The sequence below is a fragment of the Bufo gargarizans genome, chromosome 6 (assembly GCF_014858855.1).
Source record: "Bufo gargarizans isolate SCDJY-AF-19 chromosome 6, ASM1485885v1, whole genome shotgun sequence".
Classification (NCBI taxonomy): Eukaryota; Metazoa; Chordata; class Amphibia; order Anura; family Bufonidae; genus Bufo; species Bufo gargarizans.
In genome coordinates this window covers 365,617,700-365,626,939 of record NC_058085.1, presented here as the reverse complement: position 1 = coordinate 365,626,939, position 9,240 = coordinate 365,617,700, and positions in this window count along the sequence as shown.

The following is a 9,240-nucleotide window of genomic DNA, read 5'->3' as shown; positions in this document are numbered from 1 at the left end:
AATGACCCCTCTTCCTCCTCTTCCTCCTCCTCCTCCTCCTCCTCCTGGGCCACCTCCTCTTCCATCATCGCCCTAAGTGTTTTCTCAAGGAGACATAGAAGTGGTATTGTAACGCTGATAACGGTGTCATCGCCACTGGCCATGTTGGTGGAGTACTCGAAACAGCGCAACAGGGCACACAGGTCTCGCATGGAGGCCCAGTCATTGGTGGTGAAGTGGTGCTGTTCTGTAGTGCGACTGACCCGTGCGTGCTGCAGCTGAAACTCCACTATGGCCTGCTGCTGCTCGCACAGTCTGTCCAGCATGTGCAAGGTGGAGTTCCACCTGGTGGGCACGTCGCATATGAGGCGGTGAGCGGGAAGGCCGAAGTTACGCTGTAGCGCAGACAGGCGAGCAGCAGCAGGATGTGAACGCCGGAAGCGCGAACAGACGGCCCGCACTTTATGCAGCAGCTCTGACATGTCGGGGTAGTTGTGAATGAACTTCTGCACCACCAAATTCAGCACATGCGCCAAGCAAGGGATGTGCGTCAAATTGGCTAGTCCCAGAGCTGCAACGAGATTTCGCCCATTATCACACACCACCAGGCCGGGCTTGAGGCTCACCGGCAGCAACCACTCGTCGGTCTGTTGTTCAATACCCCGCCACAACTCCTGTGCGGTGTGGGGCCTGTCCCCCAAACATATGAGTTTCAGAATGGCCTGCTGACGTTTACCCCGGGCTGTGCTGAAGTTGGTGGTGAAGGTGTGTGGCTGACTGGATGAGCAGGTGGAAGAAGAGGAGGAGGAAGCCGAGAAGGAGGAGGTGGCAACAGGAGGCAAAGAATGTTGCCCTGCGATCCTTGGCGGCGGAAGGACGTGCGCCAAACAGCTCTCCGCCTGGGGCCCAGCTGCCACTACATTTACCCAGTGTGCAGTTAGGGAGATATAGCGTCCCTGGCCGTGCTTACTGGTCCACGTATCTGTGGTTAGGTGGACCTTGCTACAGATGGCGTTGCGCAGTGCACACTTGATTTTATCGGATACTTGGTTGTGCAGGGAAGGCACGGCTCTCTTGGAGAAGTAGTGCCGGCTGGGAACAACATACTGTGGGACAGCAAGCGACATGAGCTGTTTGAAGCTGTCTGTGTCCACCAGCCTAAATGACAGCATTTCATAGGCCAGTAGTTTAGAAATGCTGGCATTCAGGGCCAGGGATCGAGGGTGGCTAGGTGGGAATTTACGCTTTCTATCAAATGTTTGTGAGATGGAGAGCTGAACGCTGGCGTGTGACATGGTTGAGACGCTTGGTGACGGAGGTGGTGGTGGTGGTGTTGGTGGTACATCCCCTGTTTGCTGGGCGGCAGGTGCCAACGTTCCTCCAGAGGCGGAGGAAGAGGCCGAGGCGGCAGCAGCAGAATAGGCCGAGGCGGCAGCAGCAGAAGAGGTAGCAGGGGGAGCCTGAGTGACTTCCTTGGTTTTAAGGTGTTTACTCCACTGCAGTTCATGCTTTGCATGCAGGTGCCTGGTCATGCAGGTTGTGCTCAGGTTCAGAACGTTAAGCTGCCTTTGGGGTGCTCGGTCCCAGATGGCGGCGGTCAGTAGCAGGCGGAGTCTCTTGGCGGCGGGTGTTCTGCTTTTGCCCACTGCTCCCTCTTTTGCTACGCTGTTGGCTCGGTCTCACCACTGCCTCTTCCTCCGAACTGTGAAAGTCAGTGGCACGACCTTCATTCCATGTGGGGTCTAGGACCTCATCGTCCCCTGCATCGTCTTCCACCCAGTCTTGATCCCTGACCTCCTGTTCAGTCTGCACACTGCAGAAAGACGCAGCAGTTGGCACCTGTGTTTCGTCATCATCAGAGACATGCTGAGGTGGTATTCCCATGTCCTCATCATCAGGAAACATAAGTGGTTGTGCGTCAGTGCATTCTATGTCTTTCACCGCTGGGGAAGGGCTAGGTGGATGCCCTTGGGAAACCCTGCCAGCGGAGTCTTCAAACAGCATAAGAGACTGCTGCATAACTTGAGGCTGAGACAGTTTCCCTGGTATGCATGGGGGTGATGTGACAGACTGATGGGGTTGGTTTTCAGGCGCCATCTGTGCGCTTTCTGCAGAAGACTGGGTGGGAGATAATGTGAACGTGCTGGATCCACTGTCGGCCACCCAATTGACTAATGCCTGTACCTGCTCAGGCCTTACCATCCTTAGAACGGCATTGGGCCCCACCATATATCGCTGTAAATTCTGGCGGCTACTGGGACCTGAGGTAGTTGGTACACTAGGACGTGTGGATGTGGCAGAACGGCCACGTCCTCTCCCAGCACCAGAGGGTCCACTAACACCACCACGACCATGTCCACGTCCGCGTCCCTTACTAGATGTTTTTCTCATTGTTATGGTTCACCACAACAACAAATATATTATTTGGCCCAATGTATTGTATTCAAATTCAGCGGAATATAAATTTGAGGCCTAGTATTTAGGCGCTGGGTGACCGGTATGGATTTAGTGACAGAATTAGACTTGGAAATGCACAGAAGCGTGTGTGTGAAGTTATTCTGAATGACCCTATGTGCACCTTGAATATTATATACCCTTTTAGGGATAGATTTCAAATAGCTCTGATATAGCAGGAACCACTAAATTATGAAATTGCTAAATTGGGAATTGTACTTCAACCCAGAACAAAAAATGTGCTTTGACGGACACTAAATAACTTTCCCAGCCACAACAGGACAGCGGTAACGAGAGATTTAGCGGGATATAAATTTGAGGCCTAGTATTTAGGCGCTGGGTGACCGGTATGGATTTAGTGACAGAATTAGACTTGGAAATGCACAGAAGCGTGTGTGTGAAGTTATTCTGAATGACCCTATGTGCACCTTGAATATTATATACCCTTTTAGGGATAGATTTCAAATAGCTCTGATATAGCAGGAACCACTAAATTATGAAATTGCTAAATTGGGAATTGTACTTCAACCCAGAACAAAAAATGTGCTTTGACGGACACTAAATAACTTTCCCAGCTACAACAGGACAGCGGTAACGAGAGATTTAGCGGGATATAAATTTGAGGCCTAGTATTTAGGCGCTGGGTGACCGGTATGGATTTAGTGACAGAATTAGACTTGGAAATGCACAGAAGCGTGTGTGTGAAGTTATTCTGAATGACCCTATGTGCACCTTGAATATTATATACCCTTTTAGGGATAGATTTCAAATAGCTCTGATATAGCAGGAACCACTAAATTATGAAATTGCTAAATTGGGAATTGTACTTCAACCCAGAACAAAAAATGTGCTTTGACGGACACTAAATAACTTTCCCAGCCACAACAGGACAGCGGTAACGAGAGATTTAGCGGGATATAAATTTGAGGCCTAGTATTTAGGCGCTGGGTGACCGGTATGGATTTAGTGACAGAATTAGACTTGGAAATGCACAGAAGCGTGTGTGTGAAGTTATTCTGAATGACCCTATGTGCACCTTGAATATTATATACCCTTTTAGGGATAGATTTCAAATAGCTCTGATATAGCAGGAACCACTAAATTATGAAATTGCTAAATTGGGAATTGTACTTCAACCCAGAACAAAAAATGTGCTTTGACGGACACTAAATAACTTTCCCAGCTACAACAGGACAGCGGTAACGAGAGATTTAGCGGGATATAAATTTGAGGCCTAGTATTTAGGCGCTGGGTGACCGGTATGGATTTAGTGACAGAATTAGACTTGGAAATGCACAGTAGCGTGTGTGTGAAGTTATTCTGAATGACCCTATGTGCACCTTGAATATTATATACCCTTTTAGGGATAGATTTCAAATAGCTCTGATATAGCAGGAACCACTAAATTATGAAATTGCTAAATTGGGAATTGTACTTCAACCCAGAACAAAAAATGTGCTTTGACGGACACTAAATAACTTTCCCAGCTACAACAGGACAGCGGTAACGAGAGATTTAGCGGGATATAAATTTGAGGCCTAGTATTTAGGCGCTGGGTGACAGGTATGGGTTTAGTGACAGAATTAGACTTGAAAATACACAGTAGCGGGTGTGTGTGAAGTTATTCTGAATGACCCTATGTGCACCTTGAATATTATATACCCTTTTAGGGATAGATTTCAAATAGCTCTGATATAGCAGGAACCACTAAATTATGAAATTGCTAAATTGGGAATTGTACTTCAACCCAGAACAAAAAATGTGCTTTGACGGACACTAAATAACTTTCCCAGCTACAACAGGACAGCGGTAACGAGAGATTTAGCGGGATATAAATTTGAGGCCTAGTATTTAGGCGCTGGGTGACCGGTATGGATTTAGTGACAGAATTAGACTTGGAAATGCACAGTAGCGTGTGTGTGAAGTTATTCTGAATGACCCTATGTGCACCTTGAATATTATATACCCTTTTAGGGATAGATTTCAAATAGCTCTGATATAGCAGGAACCACTAAATTATGAAATTGCTAAATTGGGAATTGTACTTCAACCCAGAACAAAAAATGTGCTTTGACGGACACTAAATAACTTTCCCAGCTACAACAGGACAGCGGTAACGAGAGATTTAGCGGGATATAAATTTGAGGCCTAGTATTTAGGCGCTGGGTGACCGGTATGGATTTAGTGACAGAATTAGACTTGGAAATGCACAGTAGCGTGTGTGTGAAGTTATTCTGAATGACCCTATGTGCACCTTGAATATTATATACCCTTTTAGGGATAGATTTCAAATAGCTCTGATATAGCAGGAACCACTAAATTATGAAATTGCTAAATTGGGAATTGTACTTCAACCCAGAACAAAAAATGTGCTTTGACGGACACTAAATAACTTTCCCAGCCACAACAGGACAGCGGTAACGAGAGATTTAGCGGGATATAAATTTGAGGCCTAGTATTTAGGCGCTGGGTGACCGGTATGGATTTAGTGACAGAATTAGACTGGGATATGGCCAAAAAATAACCACACTATTGCTGGTTAAATGCACTTGGTGACGGGCGCAGCTTGCCCCTGATGTAGTATATGCCAAAAAATGAACAGACTATTGCTGGTTAAATGCACTTGGTGTAACAGCTTGACCAACCACACTACTGAGGGTTAAATGCACTTGGTGACGGGCGCAGCTTGCCCCTGATGTAGTATATGGCCAAAAAATGAACAGACTATTGCTGGTTAAATGCACTTGGTGTGACAGCTTCACCCTGATGTAGGCTTTAGCCAAAAAACAACCACACCATTGAGGGTTAAATGCACTTGGTGACAGGCGCAGCTTGCCCCTGATTTAGTATATGGCCAAAAAATGAACAGACTATTGCTGGTTAAATGCACTTGGTGTGACAGCTTCACCCTGATGTAGGCTTTAGCCAAAAAACAACCACACCATTGAGGGTTAAATGCACTTGGTGACAGGCGCAGCTTGCCCCTGATTTAGTATATGGCCAAAAAATGAACAGACTATTGCTGGTTAAATGCACTTGGTGTGACAGCTTCACCCTGATGTAGGCTTTAGCCAAAAAACAACCACACCATTGAGGGTTAAATGCACTTGGTGACAGGCGCAGCTTGCCCCTGATTTAGTATATGGCCAAAAAATGAACAGACTATTGCTGGTTAAATGCACTTGGTGTCACAGCTTCACCCTGATGTAGGCTTTAGCCAAAAAACAACCACACCATTGAGGGTTAAATGCACTTGGTCGCAGCTTGGATGCACTTGGTCGCAGCACCGCACAAGACACAAAATGGCCGCCGATCACCCCATAAAAAAGTGACTGACAAACGGTCTGGGCAGCCTAAAAACAGTGAGTGAGCATTTGAGTATCAGCAGCTCAATGATGCACAGCTGCAGATCGATCGATTAATCAAGTGAAGTCCTTTGGAGGAGTTAATCTGCCTAATCTCGCCCTACTGTCGCATCCGCAACCTCTCCCTACGCTAATCAGAGCAGAGTGACGGGCGGCGCTATGTGACTCCAGCTTAAATAGAGGCTGGGTCACATGGTGCTCTGGCCAATCACAGCCATGCCAATAGTAGGCATGGCTGTGACGGCCTCTTGGGGCAAGTAGTATGACGCTTGTTGATTGGCTGCTTTGCAGCCTTTCAAAAAGCGCCAAGAAAGCGTCACAAAAGCGCCAAGAAAGCGACGAACACCGAACCCGAACCCGGACTTTTACGAAAATGTCCGGGTTCGGGTCCGTGTCACGGACACCCCAAAATTCGGTACGAACCCGAACTATACAGTTCGAGTTCGCTCATCCCTATGATGAATACCTTCCACCACCAATTTTGCTGCAAATCCATAGAATCTCCACCACATTTGTGTCATTTCCAGATCTCCCAAGTGTCCCTCTTTTGGGGAGAGAGTCCTTCTTTTAACCCAAGTTCCTCTGTCCCATCTTTGCTCCATAAATGTCCTTCTTTTTTAAGTCAGGTATAGATTTTCATTATTGCATTTACTATACTGATCCAGAAAGTGTTTGTCTGGTTCCTATCTATATATTAGACCTTGCCTTATATATTATTCCATTATTTGATGCAATTTTAATTTTAGAAATTTCTATATTCAGATAGTTTTTGCACTATTTAGTAAGAGATAGCTATTGAAGTGTATAAATATGCAGGAAAATGTATCTTTCATGCAATGAACCATACATGTTCCTGTTCCAAAAAGTTGGAAGGTATGCAATTCTATCAAAGCACACTGTGGACAGTACAGGCCCCAAAAATTAGGCATTCACATGAAAGAAAGGATCTTGTGATTATTTAACTGGAGGTACATTAGGCGGTCAATGTATAAAAATTTTACTGCAGGCCACTGGAGTACAGGCCCCAAAAATTCGGCATTCACCTGACAGAAAAGAACTTGTGATTATGTGGCTGGAGGTACATTAGGCGGTCACTGGTTAAAAATTATACTGTAGGCCACTGGAGTACAGGCCCCAAAAATTAAGCATTAAGCTGACAGAAAAGAACTTGTGATTATTTGGCTAGAGGTACATTAGGCTGTCACTGGCTAAAATGTTTACTGTAGATCAGTATAGGCTCCAAAAATTAGGCATTAACCTGAAAGAAAAGAACTTGTGATTATTTGGCTAGAGGTACATTAGGCTGTCACTGGCTAAAATTTTTACTGTAGGTCAGTATAGGCTCCAAAAATTAGGCATTAACCTGAAAGAAAAGAACTTGTGATTATTTGGCTGGAGGTACAATAGGCAGTCACTGGATACAAATTTTACTGTAGACCACTGGAGAACAGGCCCCAAAATTAGGCATTCACCTGACAGAAAATAAATTATGATTATGTGGCTGGAGGTACATTAGGTGTTCACTGGCTAAAAATTATACTGTAGGTCAGTACAGGCCCCAACAATTAGGCATTAATCTGACAGAAAAGAACTTGTAATTATTTGGCTGGATGTACATTAGGCAGTCACTGGATACAAATTTTACTGTAGGCTACTGGAGTACAGGCCCCAAAAATTAGCCATTCACCTGACAGAAAATAACTTGTGATTATGTGGCTGGAGGTACATTAGGCGGTCACTGGCAAAAAATTATACTGTAGGCCAGTACAGACCCCAAAAATTTGGCATTAAAATGAAAGAAAATAACTTGTGATTATTTGGCTGGAGGTACATTAGGAGGTCTCTGGCAATTTTTTTTACTTTAGGCCACTGGAGTACAGGCCCCAAAAATAAGGCATTCACCTGACAGAAAAGGCCTTTTATGGCGCTGTATATACATAAGACAAGAACCATTCTTTGTTCTGTGTGGTGGCGGATATGTGTGGGCTGGCATGAGGAAATTCAATTACATGTAGTCGTCACAGGTGTTAAATTCCTCTGAGATCAATGCCTTATTCATTTTTACAAATGTGAGGTAGTCCACACTGTCGTGAGCTAGGAGAGTGCGCTTATCGGTCACGATCCCCTCTGCTGTGCTGAATGTCCTTTCGGACAGGACACTCGACGAAGGGTAAGCCAAGAGTTCCATGGCAAATTGTGCCAGCTCTAGCCACAGGTCAAGCCTGCACACCCAGTAGTCCAGGTGTTCCTCGCTTCTCAGAGCGTCCACATCGGCCATTAACCCGATGTAGTCGGACACCTGTTGGTCTAGGCGTTCCCTGAGGCTGGATCTGGAGGGCTGCTGTCGATGGGTTGGCTGCAAGAATGATCTCATATCCGAAGTGACCAACACATCTTCAAACCGCCCTCTGCTTGCAGGCGCGGTAGAATTAGTACCGGCAACTGTTTTGCTGTGGGTGGAAATTCCTCTGCCAGCGCCCGCAACAGCAGAATGCAGCATCTCTCGCAGCAAGGCCTGGAAATGCTGCATTCTGCCAGCCCTCTGTGATGCTGGTAACATGTCCGCCATTTTGTGTTTGTATCTGGGGTCTAAGTACGTTGCCACCCAGTACTGGTCCTTGCCCTTTATGCTTTTTATACAGGGGTCCCTCTTCAAACACTGGAGCATGAAGGCCCCCATGTCCTCGGTCTCCTCTCCCCAGTCACAGACGACACCAGAGATCCCCGAAAAGTTTAAAGTCCCCCTCAAAGCATGCTCTTCTTGCTACTTCTCCTCCTCCCCCCAGCCACCATCCTCCTCTGACTCCTGCTGACTTGTCTCAGATGGAGTAGCCCCCCCCGGGAATTCATTCAGCATTGCGACTTCCTCATTAGAGATGGACTTGCAGTTCACCCGGCGGTCGTTTCGCTGCGAACTTTGAGCGTTCACGATTTTCCGAACATACGAACATATGACGATGTCCGCCGCCGCCATATTCTTTTGCATTGCGCCGAACTTTGACCCATGACACATCAATCAGGTAGGGCAGGACAGCCAATTGAGACATTTTAGCACATGGACACACCCCCAACCCTATAACAGAACCCGATCTGGCAGCCATTTTACATTACGTGTTTTCCCAGTGTAGGGAGAGGTTGCATTTTGGAGCAGGGACAGGCTGTTAGGAACTTAGATGCAATTGTAACAGAAAACTGCAGCACTCTCCAGCCTTGGTCTTTTCAAACTTTATTCACCAATTCAATGCGACGTTTCGATCTATATGAACTTTCTCAAGCAATTTAACAATGTGAACTAAAAACCGGATACATATACCCTACTAAGCCGGTCACATGACCCAATAAATTATGTTAATAAACAATTTACAAAGACTGTGAGTACCGCCCCTTTCCGTGTTCATCCTATAATAGGGTTAACTTAACATGTCATTCTCAATCATCCTAT